The 18925-nt window shown below is 43.4% G+C and overlaps 1 long non-coding RNA gene across 3 annotated transcripts; it reads left to right on the top strand.

Moving 5' to 3' along the window:
- The first annotated feature begins 1088 nt into the window (after window positions 1-1088).
- On the top strand, window positions 1089-7603 carry LOC148405834 (uncharacterized). 3 transcript variants are annotated; one of them, XR_015864309.1, is made up of 5 exons: window positions 1089-1247; window positions 1516-1616; window positions 5292-6972; window positions 7060-7201; window positions 7336-7603. It is a non-coding gene; the product is annotated as an uncharacterized LOC148405834 (long non-coding RNA). The 3 variants fall into 3 exon arrangements; XR_015864310.1 differs by lacking the exons at window positions 1089-1247; window positions 1516-1616 and adding an exon at window positions 2409-2835; XR_015864308.1 differs by lacking the exons at window positions 1089-1247; window positions 1516-1616 and having other exon boundaries at window positions 3815-6972.
- The last annotated feature ends 11322 nt before the right edge of the window (window positions 7604-18925 follow it).

Raw genomic sequence — 18925 nt, 5'->3', positions numbered from 1 at the left:
TAGGCTTCCCACCAATGCCTCAGGTAAGTGCGCCCTAATCACGCTGATCATGCCAATTAGTGTGACAGCATTAAACATGGCCAGAATAAATTGGGAAGGCGTTGGACGGTGGGAAAGAATCCCCTTCCTTGTGAGGAAGAAAAGGGACATGCAAGAATGGTTGAAGGAAGGAGACCCCACGTACATAGATCCAATTGGAGTTCCGAGAGGGGTCCCTGATCGATACAAATTAGTGGATCAAGTGGTGGCAGGATTGGAGAGTCTTTTCCTGTTCATTACAGTAAACAAAAATGTGGACCGGATTAATTATGTCCACTACAATGTCCAACGATTGGCGAACTTCACCACCACGGCACTCGAGGCAGTGCATGAGTAATTGGCAGCCACGTCTCTTATGGCATTCCAAAATAGAATGGTTTTAGATATGGTGTTAGCTGAAAAAGGAGGAGTGTGTGGTATATTTGAGGATGAGTGCTGTACTCTGATTCCCAACAATATGTCTCCTGACGGTCGCCTTACTAAGGCATTGGAGGGTCTGCACACGCTAAGTAACAAAATGAAGGAGCACTCAGGTGTGGACACCAGTTGGTACTCTGACTGGTTAAACATCTTTGGCAAATACAAAAGCTTGATTGCATCAGTACTGATTTCTATCGCTGTGTTTGCTGCTATTATGGTGTTATGCGGATGTTGCTGTATTCCATGTATCAGATCATTAACTGTTAAGACAATCGAACGCACGTCGGGGCCACTCCCTCCGGGTGGCCAGTACAGGATGATCCCTCAGAAGGACCCCCAGGAGGCGGAGACAGCTGTGGCCCTCCGGGAGTCCGGGATATCAAACGGTGCTAGTCGCGGGGACGAGATGACCCAGAGGCACCTGGTGGAAAACAACTGTGAGGAAAACTACGAACAGGAGGATCCAGCAAGTGATTCTGCAGGGGAAGAAAGACCAATGAGAGCAAACTGCAGTATACACATAGCCAATAAAATAATGCCAGGATGCCTTTGTTGCTGTTCCATTTGCATATTGTGTAGTATAACTCATTGCTGGGCAACTCGGATGAGATTACGTCTGATGGTGGCAACAGAGGCGTACAGGGCTGTATTGAGAGGGACCCGAGACCCAGGTGCTTGTATTAGATCTGTGTGTTAGGAATAAATCCACTCGTGTGTGAAAATGCCGGTTTCCTGATACCTTTCTATTGCAGAACGAGCGCGCAAATTGCTGGATGAGTGGCAGTTGGGTAAGGTCACAAATTGGAGTCAGATTACTAACTTGAGTTTATGTTGATTTAGAAATAAAATTCCAACAAAACGTTTGATGAAACGTTAAGGGTGATCTACTGTATAGGTGTGGATTCTCAAGCCCCTTGTGTGCCCCTTGATGTTATTAATATAGGTTTATTAAGTAGTAATTAATCTGTGGTCACTGAAGGCAAGGGGTTGGGATGCAGAGCTGTCACCACAGTTATGAGGCCGTTACCAATTTAACTTTTTTCTACTTTTTTCAAGATGAGTTGAGACCAACTTCAAAGTTAATTTGCAGCTATCCGCCTCAAAGGGCGGAACTGCTTGAAAAAAAGCTCACTTCTCACAGACTACGAGAGAGCAAGGTAGGCAACTTGGCTATTCACTCTTAAATTCAAATTGAATGTTACATTTCCCCCAAATATTGTTCAGAATTTTTTCTGTTTTTCCTCGTAAATGTACCGCTGTGAAATAGATGCCTTTAATACTGCTAATTATATTTGGCGACTGGCTGACTTAAAATGTATTAAAGTGACACAAAATTCGAAAATATTTCGAATATAATAATATGTAGAAAGAATAGTTATACACTTCAAGGTGTGTGTAGTGTTAGCTTTAATTTCCGTAACATTGGTTTATGTTCTGTAAAAGCCGTTCGAATTCGGTGGGAACCATGGGGAGGTGGGGGTGGGGGGGTGGGGGTGTGGGCTCTTGACTATGGCCGTGGGAAAAATAACTCAGCCAGAGGATATGGTGAAAACTAGAAATAGTCAATAAATCATTTGAAATGCCTATTTATTTAATGCTCTCCTAACCTATAGTTTTCACATTTTAAATCTTTCGTCGTCTGCGTCTTTTTTTTCACAACAGCTTTAGGTTGGGTGGTCGTGTGTGTGTGTGTGTGTGTGTGTGTGTGTGTGTGTGCGTGTGCGTGTGCGTGTGTGTGTGTGTGTGTGTGTGTGTGGAGGGGGGGTAAAGTCGAATCAATATCATACACTGTTTTTGTCGCCACTCGTCACAATAAATCAGTTCTAAGTACTAGAATATGTTACTGACTTTTATTTTGGAAGTGTTCTTAGCGTGCCTTCGCTCACAATGCACTTGATTGGCAGATGGAAACTTCTGCTAGCTCACAGATTTCCCATGTGTGTCATGGTTTGTTGGATTTTGGGTTGTGGGTTTATTTTGAGGGGTCCTGTTCCTTTCTGTTTACATATATAGTTCCTGTTTCTGCTCCTGTCGCGTCTCCATGCGTTAGTTTTGATTTAGTCCACCTGTCCTTGTTACCTGCCCCTCGTGTGTCCTCCAATCCACTCCCTTAGCCTATTGTTCCCTGTCCAGCTGCTGTGCGTTAGTCTGATTAGTTTGTGAATGTATTTAAACCTAGTATCTGTTACAGCTCTTGTCGGATCATTGTCATTGTCATACTGTCATATTGTCTCTATCATATTGTCGCCTTGTAGTCCCGTCTCGGCTCCGTGTTTTCCTGCCAGCCTGCCCGTGGTGTTTGCTTTCTGTTTTGCCAGCCTGCCTGCGTCCTTAGTTCGAGTTTTTTGCCGTCCTGTTTTTCCCGCTTTTGTTCCCGTACGTTGAGTTAATAAATATGGATTTCATCAACCCCCTGTCCCGACGCTCCCCTGCTTTTGGGTCCTCCTCCTCCGCAACCACGGCGGCCTTCACACCCGCCGCGCACCTCCATGACAATGTGCTGTTTTAAGCTAGTTTGGCTACAGACTTGTTGCTTTTTGTTGCTCAGCGCTGACACCCGATGGATCTAAAACATCATTGCTCTCAACTTAATCTACTGACAGATAAGACATTTTATTTTGTCACGAATACAATAACACTTACGTTTTTATTTTATAATACATAATAATGTTTAAATGCAATGAATACCTCTATTTTAATACCTAATGTAAAAGTAGTCTATTTAATATTAAATTAAACTTAACTTTAGAAAAAGTAGACATTTTCATTGATTGAATAGGTGCTTTGTGGTCATCCCCTTAGCCATTTATTAGTGTGGAGAATGTGATGGGACTGGATGATTCTGACCTCATATTTATTACTATTTAATACGCCTAACCAGAACATCAAGGGGCACATAAGTGCTTGATGTTCGCGTTGTTAAGTGTGTTTCAGGTTTCCTTAGTCAATATACCTCTGTGAAATTGACACAGCTTTAATACTGTGAATTACATTTAGGCAACTGGTCGACTCAAAATGTATTAAAGGGCTACAAAAAATACATGAAATATAAAGCATGGTTATTCACTTCAAAATGTGTAGTGTTAGCTTTATTTTCCGTAACGTTGCTTTATGTTCTGTAAAAGCCGTTAAAATTCGGTGGGTGTCCGTGGGGGGGGTCTCGGTTGGCAGGCTTGAGAGAAAAAAATCTTGTCTAGCAGGTGGAGAAACAATGTCCTCTTGCAACATGTGCATTGTGGAAAACTATAAACTGTAAACAAATAATTGGACATGCCTATTTATTTTATGTAGTATATTTACTACTTCATAATTTTATTTGGGGAGGGGGGGGGGGGGGGGGGGTGTTAGACCTCAAGTTTACCTCAGAATTATTTACCCTGCTTTTCACAATATTTCAGTCCTGGACGCCTGGGTGGAGTAATATGTTGGAAAATTCGATTTTGTATCTTCCCTAAGAAAGTGTCCATTGAAATTCCCTAGTGTGTCTTTGCTCACAAAGCACATGAGTGGCAGGTGGACGCTTCTGCTAGCGCACATATTTGCCGTGTGCGGCTTTAAGCTAGCTTGGTGACTGTCGCTCAGCACTGACACCTTAAAATTAACTGTTCTCAACTTCACCTACTGACTCAAACGACTCTTTATTTTCGTTACATTCATTATTACGTTCTTGCGTTGTAATTGTACAGGTAGAATCTTTAATTGTAGTCAATAAATGCATTCTAATATTATTATAACACAATTTTATTACAGTTTTAAACTGACTTTAGAGAAGGAAGAAATTCTCGTTTAAATAGGTGCATTGTGGATATTCCCTTAACTATTCAGTCGAGTGGAGAATGTTCATCAATTACATACACATGTTGTCGCCACCGGTCACAATAAATTGGTCCTGAGTGCTGGAATATGTTGGGGACTATTTTGTAAGTGCCCCAAGGACATGTCGGTTCAATGTTCTTAGCGTTTCTTCACTCACAATGCACGTGACTGGCAGGTTAAGGCTACTTGTGCACACATTTGCCACGTACGGCTCAATGTTAGCTTAACTGACCTCTAGCTTTTTTGATCAGCATTGACACCTGGTGGAGCTTAAAAATAATTGCTCTCAACTTCATCTACTGACTCATGACATTTTATTTCATTACAAATACAATAATTATTACATTATTGTGTTTTTTATTGTACATATACTATCTTTAATTGCAGTTAATACAATTATTCTAATTTAAATAAAACAACTATTTTATCACAGCATTAAGCTTATGTTAGAAAAGGAAAAATAATATCAGTTTTAATTGGGTGCTTTGTGGTCTTCCCCTTAGCCATTCACTTGAGTGGAGGGTGTGTGTCATGTAAAATTTTTAATGAGGTTGTGCGTATACTAGGTTTGGTACTACTTATACCGTTTCGGCAACACTATAAACCAGGGGACACCACCGTATTTGAAACCGAGAGCTACTTCTTTGGTACTGAGTAATAGGAAGGGCTACCAGCTTATGCGAATCATGATCACATGTTTGTGATTTCTCACTACTATTAAGAACCAGCTGTAGACATGTAATTTAAGTGTAATATGTCATGTATATGTTATTCATGCATAATTGTTCGTAAAATCCCTTAAAAATCACAATGTTCTATCACTTGTAAGCTATTTGCAGAACAGGTCTGCAGGTTACTAATGTGTTACTCAGGGGCTTTTCATGTGATACTTGGGGGCTACCCAGTGCCCACGAGTACCACATTGTTGACCCCTGCTCTAAACATTTACATTTACTTATTTAACAACAACAGCAACAAAAAACATGGCCTTAATTGTTTTTTCCTTTCTCTTTCAGAATGGCTACACCAATGATAATTGCGAAAGTTGTCGCCATAAGACCCCAAACCACAGCCAGTGGATGGAGCGTGTCATCAAATGGCACAGTCAAGATGGAGGGGCAGCATCACAACAAAAACACAACTATTGCCCTCTGTGACGGTCAAAAAAATTATAAAATGGTGCTTTTCGACGCGAAAAAGGTCACAGAGGGCAATAGTTATGTTTTTGCTAATTGTGGTACGGGTAACGACCCCACTGTGCTGCTCACAAAAAGAGCCACAACAATTTATCAGGGCCCCCAAATCAACCCCCCGAGTTACAAGCGCAAGCAAGGCTGCTGGTTTTCCCCCCATCACTTTAGTCATCCCCTCAGGAAGTGATTAATCAGCTTCCTGAGGGGATGGTGACAGTTGATGGTCAAATAGCTGATGTAAGTTTACTGAGTTATGTGTGTACACATACGCATTAGCACACATGCCTATGTACATACAGTCACAAACAGGACTCTGTCCAGACGTTTGTAAATCACAGGGAGCCTCAGAGGTCACGTGGATGAAAAAAAACCCAAAGCTGTACTATATATACCCTCATATATATATATATATATATATATATATATATATATATATATATATTGAAGGAATGTAGTTTCAAGTAGGTTGATTGGCAAGAAAAATTCAGAGTAGCAACTTTCTGCGGAGCAGACCAGGGAGGTCAACACCTGGTGCGATCATTTGTCTTTGTGATGCAGTCAGTAAAACTAGGACTTACTGGCGGATGAGATAAAGTACAGCTCTACAGTACTGTTAGTTGATATTAAATGATTGTTTTAAGTGTGAATAGTCTGTAAACTTTGACTACATTGGACTCTACTTTTGCTTTATTCACAAGTTTTCTCAAAAGGACAAATGCATTTGGAAAAAAAAATTGCAATGCACTGTTTATTTCAAGGACACTCAAGTATTATTTCCGTCTTTCAGCTTCACGTTCTTTACATACACACATTCTATGCACACATGCTCACTTCCATGTAATCCCAGCTATTATGTTATGATCCAATGTTTCTTTCTTTTTTCTGGGGGGCAGCTTTCCCATTTGCGGTTACTGGACTGGTGGATGGGAGGAGTCACCAGCGCACACCTGTTCGCCATTATCATTAGTCTGGTTCTTATGCCCTGGCCCTGGCAAGAGAGGAAATGTCACTGCAATATTGTATTTTTTTCTTCTTTTCTCTCCATTGCCCATGTGTTTCGGTACCTTGCTTTAGCCATGCTTATGCTAATGCAAGTAGTTCTGGTTCCCTGTAGCGTAGTCCTCGTCATCTGGAACCGTACTTGCGTAGGATTGCTTTCACATTGTTGTTCGTTTGTGTTATTCCATCTGGCTGTACCCTTTCACATTGTTCCTTTTAGGCCTCGAGCTCCTTTGTCACTCCTTCCATCCATCACAACATAACATTTCTCAGTCGCGTAACCCTGCATAATTATTTTTACGAGTTGTCAGTGGCTCATGTCCTGCGTGCATGCTTTAATATTGTTTGCTCGAATTTTTCTGCTGTTTCTTGGGTCAGTACTTCAGTGCGCTTACACTTAACATTATTTCTGTGTTTATTTGGTCCATTTAAGATCCGTCCAATCCAGATGTTGAGATTCAGAGGGGACCGGCCGGTGCCCATGCGCCATATCACCATCAAAAAGGTAAGTACTTGCGTTCTATATTTCCTGTTGTTGTTATTCACAAATACTGTACATACTGAACAAATGTGCAACTTTAAACTGTTGCAGGATGGTTATCAGGATTTCTTTGTGGAGGGAGGCCATTTTCCATGAAATTCGAGTGGGTGACTCTTATGAGTTCACTCATTTGAATGCGAAGGTCAATGAGTTTGGCATGACTCTCAACACGACCCAGTATACAGAGATTAATGTGAGTAAATAGAGATTAATGTGAGTAAATAAATGGTTATGTGTCTATTATTCAAAAGGGTGTAGGGTGTATGTGTGATTTTAGTTCAATATAAATAGTCTTAAATCCCATGATTTCATCTTTCCACTCAACAGATCCACATATGTGCCAAAAAGGTCACTGTTTTTGGGTGGGATGTGGAGGAAAACCACATCGAGGTTGTGCAAGCTCGAGGGCAGACCATGAAAATCCCACTGCAGGTGTGGGCCAACACCTTTAAGGATCCCCCCGAATCCCTTCCAGTGGCCTCCCACTCTTCCTTACTATGCACAATGGGGAATGTACTCAAGTGGCCCTTGAGTAGTTTTTTTTTTTGTTTTGTTTTTGTTTGTTTTTGGGCGACAATAAATGGATGTCATGGCAGCTGTTTCATTTCATTTGTTGGGCAGTTTGAGTATCAATACAGGGTAGTTGCTTATGACTTACTCTTATTACTTCTGGTCTAATACAAAAGTTGAAGATTTTGCGGTTGGCCTAGTAAATATTTTTAGATGTTAAACAACAATGTCAAAAGGTGTTGAACTGTGCTTTGGTGAACTCTTCTGGGCAACCAGCAAATGCTGATGATCATCATTTTACTGAGGGGCCGCATGGTGCCCCTTGCCTATATGAGTGCAAATGCAAGCAGCGCAATCCCAAAATTGCACCAGATGGAGAGATCAATGCTCTTAGTATATACATATTAAGTATTATATTGAAATGAACCATGAGCATCTGTTTGCTTAATACAGCAAATTCATGCTTATATAAAGCCTGCATTGGTGGCGCTATTTTAAGATGTAATCATCTATATGTATATATCGATGGAAAGTTTGAGGCCATGTCTACAGACTCCCACTCGTCTTGTTTAAAGTCACATCTTCATGAACCGCATAGTGCGGTTCAAGTTCATGTACACACATGCCAAGCCGCTAGACGGCAGTAATGTCACAAATTCTGTCCAATCAAAGAACTTCCGCCTCTGACGTTCTCGCATCTGCGTCTTTGGCGGGAAAAAGAGTAGCGCGATGATGCAAATCTCCGTTGAAGATGGTCACACAAAACCGGAGGCTTTGGCAAATCTCCACTTTGGTCCGTCACCCAGTAGGCATGTTGTTAGTGTCCGTCACAGGATTTATTTATGAGCTGATTAATTGTACTGTACTTAAAAGATTTATTTTGAAAATATTAAAATAATAATTATAGTAACAATAAAATAGTTTATTTATGTAACGGGATGTTATATGCGTTCTTAAATTATTGCGGAAGTGACCTAACGGCACAGTGCTGCACCTGTAGCGGCCGGCAGCATGCAGTTAGTGCTGTGCGGAGAGCGTACTGGTGAGTCGCATAATGGTATGGATGAATGTGAAATGTCTTATTATTTCAAATTGTGGTATATATGCTAACGTGAAGTGTGTTCTTAGCTGTAATGTACTTTCAAGTGTATTTTATGTCGGTTATAAAAGCAGTATTTTGTCGTGTGAAGTTTTTTCGCTCTCCATATTGGAGTGGTTCACAAATGTCGTTTCCGTACCGGTTTTTGAAACATTGTCTCACCAGTACCGGTTTCCACACTGTGTAACAGGTAATGTTGTCGACTTTGTTTTATTTTACTTTTCGTGCTGTTTTTCACTATACTTTGTTAGTCGTGTTGCCGTGAACTCATTAAAGTGTCTGTGTGTGCGCTGTAGTTGTGCGCTGCAACGTGTGATGCGTTTAAGGACGCTCCGTTAATTAGATGGTTCTTTTTCTATTTTGTCTTACAAACTTATAAATAAAATCTATACGATCACCGTTAAAAAGAAAATAGAGTTAGTGCTGCGAGGAGAGCGTACTGCTTGTTCAAACATCGTCTCCCCAGTACCGGTTGCCACACTGGGGTACAGTAATAAAGAGAAACATCCAAAATCCACCTGAGTGTCAGTGGTGTATTGAAGCGACAGCGGTGTGAAGCTGCAAGCTGCAAACTGCCACCTGCGCGAGTGGCCCGTCACACATATACGAATATATACCTAAATGTTCCTCCAATTCATAGCAACCTCGTGGTGCAATGATGACATTCATGATTTTCTATGTTCGAGGTCGGTGGATGATCTACATGGATGTGAACGTTTCCCTTTTTCTTCTCAGATGTGTATTTTTTTTTTTTTTACACACGCTTCTCATGCCGAATTCCTGTACTAACAGGACGTTTTAGTGCAAAGATTCAAGGTAATTACTATCTTAAATAGTGCCATGCATGCATTATGAAAATCTTGACCTAAGAATGGCAAATTAGTGTAACTTTAAGCTGAATTATATATGTGAAATGATTGATAACCGCCAATATTTTTCCCTTTCAACCAATAATCTACACTGTTTTACATTTGAATGTATTGAAATTGCAGCATTTACACATATTTTCCAAAAAATTGCAACTTAAGAATCTTTTATTTTTGAAAAAAGCTAGTAATTTGGACTTTTCTGTCTCCATCCAAAAATAATTGTCTTTTATGCGACTATTTACAAGAAATTTAGGCTTAAGCAGCTCTTTGTTTTGTGTCGGCAGCCATTTTGGATTTTGTATATACACAACAGGGTAACTGTGCATTCAAATAATGAGGTAATTTAGGCCAACTGTTCCATTTTTGGGCAAAACATTTAGTAATTTAGATATGTCTGTGTCCTTACAAACAAACGTAGGATTTTATGTGTTTTATTTTGTTACATTTCAATCTAAAAACTCTTAGTGCAGCATGGGGAAGAAGTGTTGGGTTGTGGACTGCAAGACGGGCTACTTGAACAGCAAGGTGGTCGAGTAGGAGCAACAGTCACAATGCACGAAAGGAGGCAGAGGAAACGGCTTGTCAAGGACGCTGTGCCAACCAACTTTTGCCACAGCATGGCCTACCCGCCCTGCATGCATTGAACCTCTTTGCGTTATTATATATTTATCAACACATTTAATTTAACAACACAAACATATTCCAAGACTATAATATTTAAGTTAGGATTCAAGGAAAATCATTTGATTATAATCAGAGTCAATTGTCGCACAAAGAAGATAAGATAGTGATAAACAATACAAGATTACCAATACTATACATAACATAAATAACCTTACCAATTGGAATAAACATGGAAAAAGAAGAAAAGAGAAGGACATCAAATTAAGTAAAAGAAAGTGTGATCCAATTGGAGGTGTGCATTTGCAAGAGCTGCCCTCTAAAAATAGAGGCGCACAAGCAAGAACCCAACAGTAGGGAGGAAGACACAGAGGGAGCAACAGCCCAAAGAAAGGATAGTTAGTTTAGTTATTGTTGTTAGTGTGCCATTAACCTGAGGACAGCTCTTTGGGAGCCGAAACGTCTTCTTAGCACACACATTTTATAATCTCTAGTTAGATATAATTTGAGTAGTCACATTAAAAAAATACAAATAAAAAAATGTTTATTAAAAAACCATAAAAAATAATAAAAAAATGAAATACATATTTCAACTTTTATTATGTCATTAAATATATATCAAAGGCAACACTGCATTACTGAAAAACATAACAAAGGGTACTCCTATTAGTGATATTTAATAAACTAGAACTTATATTATACATATTAACAGATATCATATATATACAGAAATAATAAGAACAATAAAATCAAACTAAAACATAAATGGATGTGGGTTGGACAGAAGTCCGCTATGGACGCCGTGGCCAACCAAAGGAAAGACCAGGATGCGGGTAAGGACCATGGATGGAAGGACCGTGTACCCACCTTCCGTTATCGGGGAGGGAACTCAATCCCCTATCCTGAGAGGAGGAGGGTTCAGACCCATGATCCTAACCCTAGGTTGGAGTTGAGCTGTTGAAGAGACAGCATCACAGTTTAAGTTTTGCAGTGTGCCATATTGATAGCCGAAACCTTGCCAAGGCACACTCATTCACGCTTCATAATTCCTTTGGTAGAGGATTGATATACTTGTTATTATGTTATGTTTTGTTAATTCTATTTTGTAGAGATGTATATTTTTATAATGTATATTTTTAAAGATTGTAGTAATAGTTTATCAATTAGAGAACGAAGGTGATCCTTATTGACCGAATTAAAGCGCATTCTTAATAATTATTAAAATAACAGACCTAGTTCCAATAAATAGTTAGTGATTCTTTAATTTACTAAATTGACTCCTGATTATTATTTAAAACAAATGAATTTTCAGTGATTATAAATCAGAATCAATTACAACAGGAAGAAAAATGACAAAGATGGAAGATGGTTGGACAGTAGCGCACTATGGGCAAAATCGCTAGCCCACAAATAAAGGGCGGGAACCAGATGTGGTTGGAGTCGTGGTGGGAATGACCGTACATTTCCCTTTCAATTCAAGAGTGGGGACCATGTACCCTATGCGGAGAGGGGGAGGGCACAAACCTAACCCCAACCCTAACCCATCGATAAACCTAACCCTAATCCTTTACCCATTGTAATAAAAGTATATTATGTAAAGACGTTGTGTAGCCATCCTTTAAAGGTTGATCTCATGTACCTGCACATATTTGTAATTTCCCCATCAAAAACTAAGTCTATAAATAATCCTAACCTTAACCACTAACCCTAACATCTAACCCCACCCTTACTGTAACCCTAACCTGGCCCGCGAGTTCCCCGACCCACCGCCCTAGCTCGCCCCCCTTGCAGCTCCTCCGGGCCTTCCGTCTGCCCCCGGCCGGCACCGGCGTTGGCTGGCTGGGTCGGAGGGTGTCGGTATTGGCCCAGAGCGCCTCAAGATTCACCTTTGCGCACAGGTCTCGAGCTGTGACGCCCATCAGGGCACCTTGCGACGAGGCGACGCACGTCCCTGGTAGCCCACCAATAAAATGACAAAGTGCCAATTTAGCCCCTGGTCGCCTACCAATTAAATGGCAAAGTGCCATCAACGATGCTGGGCGGCCTCCGGCCCGCGAGTCCCCTGACGTGCGTTTCATTGCACTGCCCCTGGACATGCGAGCACGACTCCAACCTGGCATGCCACCTCCTATAGTATCCTCCATCTTTTTATCTGCCCCTGCACAGAAATGCTCTTGTGGGGAGGGCTTATACTCAGAATGTTTGACAATGAAGTGTCCATTAAATTTATCTATTTTTCCAAATATGCCACCACAGATTGGGCAGCAAAGCGCTGGACTGGGGAGCATGAACCTCACCTTTAATTTAATCACTACACATCTTGCAAAAATGGTAGGCAGCCTTTTTTTTAATGATTTTCCACTTCCACCATCACACCAAGTTCAGCAGGCTGTGGCACCAGTAAACGCCTTTTCCTCACATCTCTTATCATTGGTGCTCGTTCCTAGATCTACCACTGAGGGCATGGGAGGGGCTTGATAAGTAGAGTATGTTCAGCACCCTCAGTCCTACTTATCTGCCTCCGCCCCTACATCACTTGGGCGCATGGTCTTTCCAGGCCGAGGGTTTTGGCTACTTTCAGTATAATCATCCATCACGTTCCCATCTTGCCCGTGAAGGACCATTTTTCCTGGGACTTTAATCAGATATTATCTCTCCCGGATGATTAATTTAATCACTTGGCCGTCAAGAAGCGGATCGTGTGGCGGTTCTAGCTATGAACTACCGCCGTCACCCACGACTAGGATGGTATCCATTAGCAATCATGGAAAACCCTAGAAAGTCACCACCGTCAACTCCCTAGACAGGCAGCTCAGCCAGGTTCCACTAGCGGTATAGCCAGGTTTTTGCGTTTGAAGTGGGCTCGATACCCCACAAATGACCCAAGGAGAGGTGTAAATATTAACTCAGGACTCAGGGATTTAGTTTTACCACTGCAGTGGGGAGAGGTCGAAGGGGAGCGTGACCGTGTGTCAGCCTCGTTGCAAAGTCTTTCTCTCCGAGCTCTCGGGCTGCAGTCTTTTATTGAAAAGTTGTTGCTGAGTCGTGGTGGGTCTCATGATTCAATCTGTGGCATCACATGGCTATTGAGCAAATGGCAGGCTCCACTCACCCTTTGAACATTGTTTACAACTTACACATCCCAATATCTATGCATAGACAATAGGGAGCCGGCACGGCTCCTGGAGCAGCGGGAGCACATGCCGCTTCATCAGTGCAACAGCCAGTTTATAATGAACTTATCTTACACAGGTCAAATAATGATTGATTGTCACGCGTCCATCCCCACGACAACAATGGAGATGGAGGCAGCCCTGACCTACCCATAGCTTCCCCACGCAGAGTAAGCTGTTGTAATGCTGCTTTGGAGACACCCCACCTCCGGCAGACAAGCCACCAGAGGGGGTGGAGGCCCCCCGGCTACACGCACAAACCCCTTCAAGGCCACTTCACGACTCCGCACCCCTCTGCCTTATAATGAGCATATAGGGCAACGTAGCCGCTACATGACAGACACTACCGACCAGCATGACAGAGGCTTACTCCCCAACAGAGATGACTTGAACCCATCCAGCCTTTCCAAAGTAGTGTGATGCCATAGGCATAACCGTCAAAATCGCCACTCTTAGCCCGAGTTTGGGGATCGCCGACCCCAACCATGGTCATCAGGGGAGAGCTAGAACCTACTGGAACTTCCGCTGATGCCTTGTGTCCGAACCAGATCAGAACCTCCCCCAATGGTAGTGTCTCCGACGTTTGAAAACATTACCTCACCAGATTGTAAGACCAATCCATGCAGTGATTGCCCACACACTCATGTCTCGTGGCAAAAACAATGAGGGGGGCTACACTCATCCCTCAAATCCTTCTTCACCGGCATACGTTCTTCGCTCCAACCAGGGTTGACCATGCCCCTCACACTCATCTCTTTGTGTGCGCTCTCAATTGCCTCCACAAGCCAAGTCATCCACTGATCATGGACTGTGCCACCACCACTCAGTCCACCCTTAAACCTCCGGTTTCCAGCCTCAGATTTCCCAGCCCCTGGAGGGACCGCACTATGGCAAAAATTGGTGGGCCCCGTGCCGCACACCATTTTTAACCCAGACCATCTCGCCCTGCCATAGGAGACTAATAATAGGAAAACCTTGGAAACCAGAACTTAAAGAACGTGGCATGTAGAACATAAAATTAGGCCAGTGGGACTAATCTTATAGTGAACTCAACTTTTGTAATCGAACGCGAGCTTGAACCATATATCAATAGAATATAATAATGCTCTTCTGCTGAGCAACTTCGCCAGCTGTAGACATCTCTTCCTGGGGAAGCCTAAGACTTTCAGGGCCTCCAAATTAGACAAAGGCCAAAATCCCATAGCCCCAATAGGGAACCCAATCACTTTTACGACTTCAGCGCCCCTTACACGCCGAAAGTGTTCCACCAGAGGTTTATATTTCCTCAATTTTTCCTCCATCGTCGTACTCATACCTGATTGTCACATCCAGCACCAAAAGCGAGTCGTCCTTGGTCAAGACAAGGTCCGGTACTGGCAGGCTACCATCCAAAAGACAACACCTGCATTCCCTTTCCGCTGACCAACCCTTCAATTTCGCTTCCTTTTCCAAGATGTCACAGATTTTGTTGTGACGTCCAATCCTAACCTTCTTTGTGAAAGTACACTGCCTGATTATATGAGAGGCTGTTTCAAGGGTCAAGCCACACCGCCTTTACATAACTCCGTCCTTCGTCAAAACCCTTGCCATGAACTCTTTTGTCGGGAGCACATTGGACCTGAGAGATAAAGCAGTAATAAAACTCCTCTGCCTGAAACCCTTCCTGGTAGGGTCCATCAGCCAATTTTTGCTTATGCGATCGCTCAGGAAGAGGTTCGCACTCTTTCCCTGGACTTTGAGGCAGCACCGGGATTCTTTAGTCTTAGACCTCCAGTCTGGAAGTCCTGGAGGTGATCCACCCAGTAAATGAAGCTGTGTGTGTGGATCAATTTGCGGCAGTCCAGATTGAACTCTTCCCGCTTCCCTCCACATCTTTTTCCAAGCATTGCTCATGCATATGTTTCTGGCCAACTCCCTTGTCCATTCATCCTTCGTGTTATGTCCCAGTCTCGGGGCCTAGGACACAACATATGTAATGGGCCCCGCCTTCCCCAACTCCCAAGCAGCCAGCCGATAAACCAGATGTTTGGACAACAAAATATATATTTATTTATAAGACAAAAGGGTTACTGAAAGATAGGAGCACTTAACTCAGGGTGAACCAAGGCCAAATCAACAAAACAATCTGTCTTTGCAATAACCAAACTATCCTAACAAAACAACCAAAAGACAATAGGCTTACCTCCCTCGCTCCAAAAACAGGAGGAAAGAAAAATGCACAACAAAAACGGCGGTTCACACATACTGCTCGGTTTTCCACAAAATATCAGTAAAAGTGCATGGTTGGTTGGGAGCGAAGGAGGACGAGAGAGTTGTCTGCCATCTCAGCTCAATATATAGCAGGTGTGCGACCTGCCAATCAGCAGCAGCCAATCATGGGCCTTCCTGGAGCCGACCAGTCCTTGCACTGCTGGGGCACACCTACAAAAAAAGATGCCAGGAAACACAGGGGATAAAAAAAAAACAAAGCAGGCCGGTACCTGAGAGCAAGACCCCTGAGTGAACCCACCCGTAACATTCGATGACAACATCTTCCAGCACCTTTTCACTCTGGCCATCGCTATTGCGTCAGCCAAAGCCGTTATACCGAGTCCACCATCGCATTTTCTTGAGTACAGCAGTCCATTACACGTACCAGCGGGGAGATGCAGCCATTCTTTGATGGTCTTCTTGACAATCGCGTCCACGCTCCTCAGGCCCGTACGTTGCACCTTCCCAAAATCCGCAGCAAACTTGATTCTGGGTAAGAGACAATCGTTTCGTAGTGTCACTTCCTGTAGTGGTTTAATGGAAGTGCAGTGAATCTTCATGATTCCCTTAGTGACCATCAATCTCGCATCGGGCTTTTCAATTCCCTTAATAGGGTTAATGTGGACCCTCATATGAATGCTCAGGCTGTCAATCTCCCACGCATCGCAATCATTCAATGTTCCTCTGTTCAGCCAGAACCATGGCACTTCGCTGGCTGAACTCTGAGGCCTGAGTCCTTACAGAACATTTCCAACAGCCTCAGATTACATTGCATGTTTCTGACAGACATGCTCAAGATGACCAATTCATCGGCAAATGCCATTGTTGTAAGAGTCCTTCCTTCCATCTCCACCCCTTTGTTAAGTTTTTCCAGCATATTTATCAGCGGGTCCATGGCCACGTTGAAAAGGAGAAGAGACAAGGGGTCTCTCTGCTTAACCCTTACTTTCATAATTATGGGTAATGTCCATCCCCCCTTATGACCCACTACGGTGGAGCAGCCCCTGTACGAATCCTCGACCAGGTCAATGGAGTGCCTGTCCATGCCCTTCTTACTGAGAGCCTCCCAAATGTGGTCGTGTGCCAGTGAGTCAAACGCCTTAGCGAAATCAACAAAACACACTCCCAGTGGTGAGCCATCTCTCCTAGATCGTTCCATCAGCTTGTCAAGGATCAACAGATTCTCCGCACTTCCATTGACACATTTTATAAAACCCTTCTTCCTGATGGACAGCTTACAGGCTTTACTCATCCTCACCGTACAATTTTGTCAGGCCCTGGAGCCGAATATTTTGTCATTCCGGTCAGGTTCTTCCTCACCTCCGACTGGAGGATGGGCACGCGACGCAAGACATTGACTACTCCGACAACCGTTTCAAAGGCTCCAAGCCCCTGTACTCAGTGCCCACCTCCCATTTATCCTTAAAATAACGGAAGATGTCCTCGTCTTTAATGGCACATTCATCGAGTACTGTCCCGTTCAGTATCCTCTCAAGCAGGGCCCCTTTATCCTTTTCATACATTCTTTGGAAGTGACGGAAGCTTTTCCTCTGTGATTTATTCCGAATCTTCCATCTCGTAAGGGTAATTTTAACCCTGCAGGACCTCTTCTGCAGGCATGGCAGATTCTTGGCAGTCATTTTTGGATGAGAGAGCTTCCAATGTGTGCAATATGCCCTCCACAGCCAGACCATCCTCTACATTCTCAGCGGCTGATTCCATCTCTCACTCAACTATCCTTCTCTAGTCTCGTATCCATCTCCACATTCACAGTCTCCAGGATCTTATCTTTTACCAGTCTCCACTTTTATCGCACCTGTTTTTCCAATTTGTTCACTAGGCAACTTGCAACCTTAGATGCTCTTCTTTTGTCACCCTTCAGCTCCAACATTCTGGCTTTGAGAAGTCTCATTTCAGGCGATGACCGTTTACTAGCCCCCGCTTAGCTTTGCGGCCCACGATTTCATTACATTCCACACCTTGGGGTGAGCCAGCCTTGTGTGCTGCGTCATGCCTAGGATATTTTTAAATACCCTTCCACAGACATCACATTGTATGCCTCCCTGTCTTAGCAGCACACTATCTCCACCTTTGCACTTTGGACAGTGACAAGCTATCACATGGTGGTTGCCGCTGGTCTTCCTGCATTTGCGGCATTCAAAGAGTAATCTTACTCTAGTGTGCATCGCTGTGAAATGTCTGGATAGCCAACTCGTTCCTTCTCAGTAGTCACTGCAAAGGCATAAATATGCAGAGCTCGGCAGCAACGCCGTCACTTTGTCATGCTGGCTTTCCAAGAATTTGCACCCTTCCTTCATCGTGGGGCCTAATTGAGCTTGGTCAAACGCCTTGTCCCCCTTGACATTACCACTCGGAGGGTCAACCTTTCCACTGTTGACCGATAAAACAGCTTTCTCATCCTTATTAATGCTTTTTGGGTGTGAAGAGTCATCACCCTCACACACTCTGACTGGATCCTTCTTTTTAGAGGCCCTGACTTTCTTGTCTATATGTTCCTTCATTGCCGTACACTGACGGTTCCCTTTTGGTGCTTGTATATTCGGTGCTCGTGTCCCTACAGAACACCTCCAGCAACCTCAGGTTACACTGCATGTTTCTGGCCGTCATACCGACAATGACTAAATCATCAGCAAACGCCAATGTAGTCAATGTCCTACCGTCCATCTCAACGCCTTTTTTTAAATTCTCAAGCATGTACAGCAGCGGATCCATGGCAACATTGAAAAGAAGGGGGGACAGGGGGTCACCCTGCTTGACACCCACATTCATGTTTATCGGCAGCGTCCATCCTTTCTTGTTTCCAACGACCGTGGAGCAACCTCCATAGGAGTCTTCAACCAATCAATGAAGTCTTCAACCGTTCAATGAAGTGCCTGTCCATGCCCTTCATCTCAAGAGCCTCCCAGATGTGATCAGGAGCCAGGGAGTCAAATGCCTTCGCGAAGTCCACAAATACCACTCCGAGAAACGAGCCCTCCCTTCTAGACCGTTCCATAAGCTTCTCCAATATCAACAGGTTTTCTGCGCATCCATTGACCCCCCCTTCACAAAGCCCTTTTGTCTGATGCACAGCCTGCATGCCTTTCCCACCCTCATTGCCAGTATCCTCATGAAAAGTCTAAGGTGGAAGAAGCCGATGGTAATTGGCCTCCAACCAGAGATTTAGCTCAACTCGTTCAGCTCATTCGACTTGGGGAGGAGTTTTGTCCGGCATCGTTTGACCACATCCGGGATTTTCCTGTATACCAGCCAAGTGTTGAACAGGCACGCTAGTTGTTGTCCCGTAGAGTCCCAAATGACCAGAGAGCTCTTATCAATCTTGTCAGGCCCTGGAGCCGAATGGGTCGCCATCCCAGCCAAGTTGTTCCTCACCT

The sequence above is a fragment of the Hippichthys cyanospilos genome, chromosome 22 (genome assembly GCF_059441005.1).
Source record: "Hippichthys cyanospilos isolate Australia breed blue-spotted pipefish chromosome 22, RoL_Hcya_1.0, whole genome shotgun sequence".
In the NCBI taxonomy this organism is placed as follows: Eukaryota; Metazoa; Chordata; class Actinopteri; order Syngnathiformes; family Syngnathidae; genus Hippichthys; species Hippichthys cyanospilos.
Note: the sequence above shows the minus strand (reverse complement) of the source record. Positions and strands in the feature narration are given on the sequence as shown.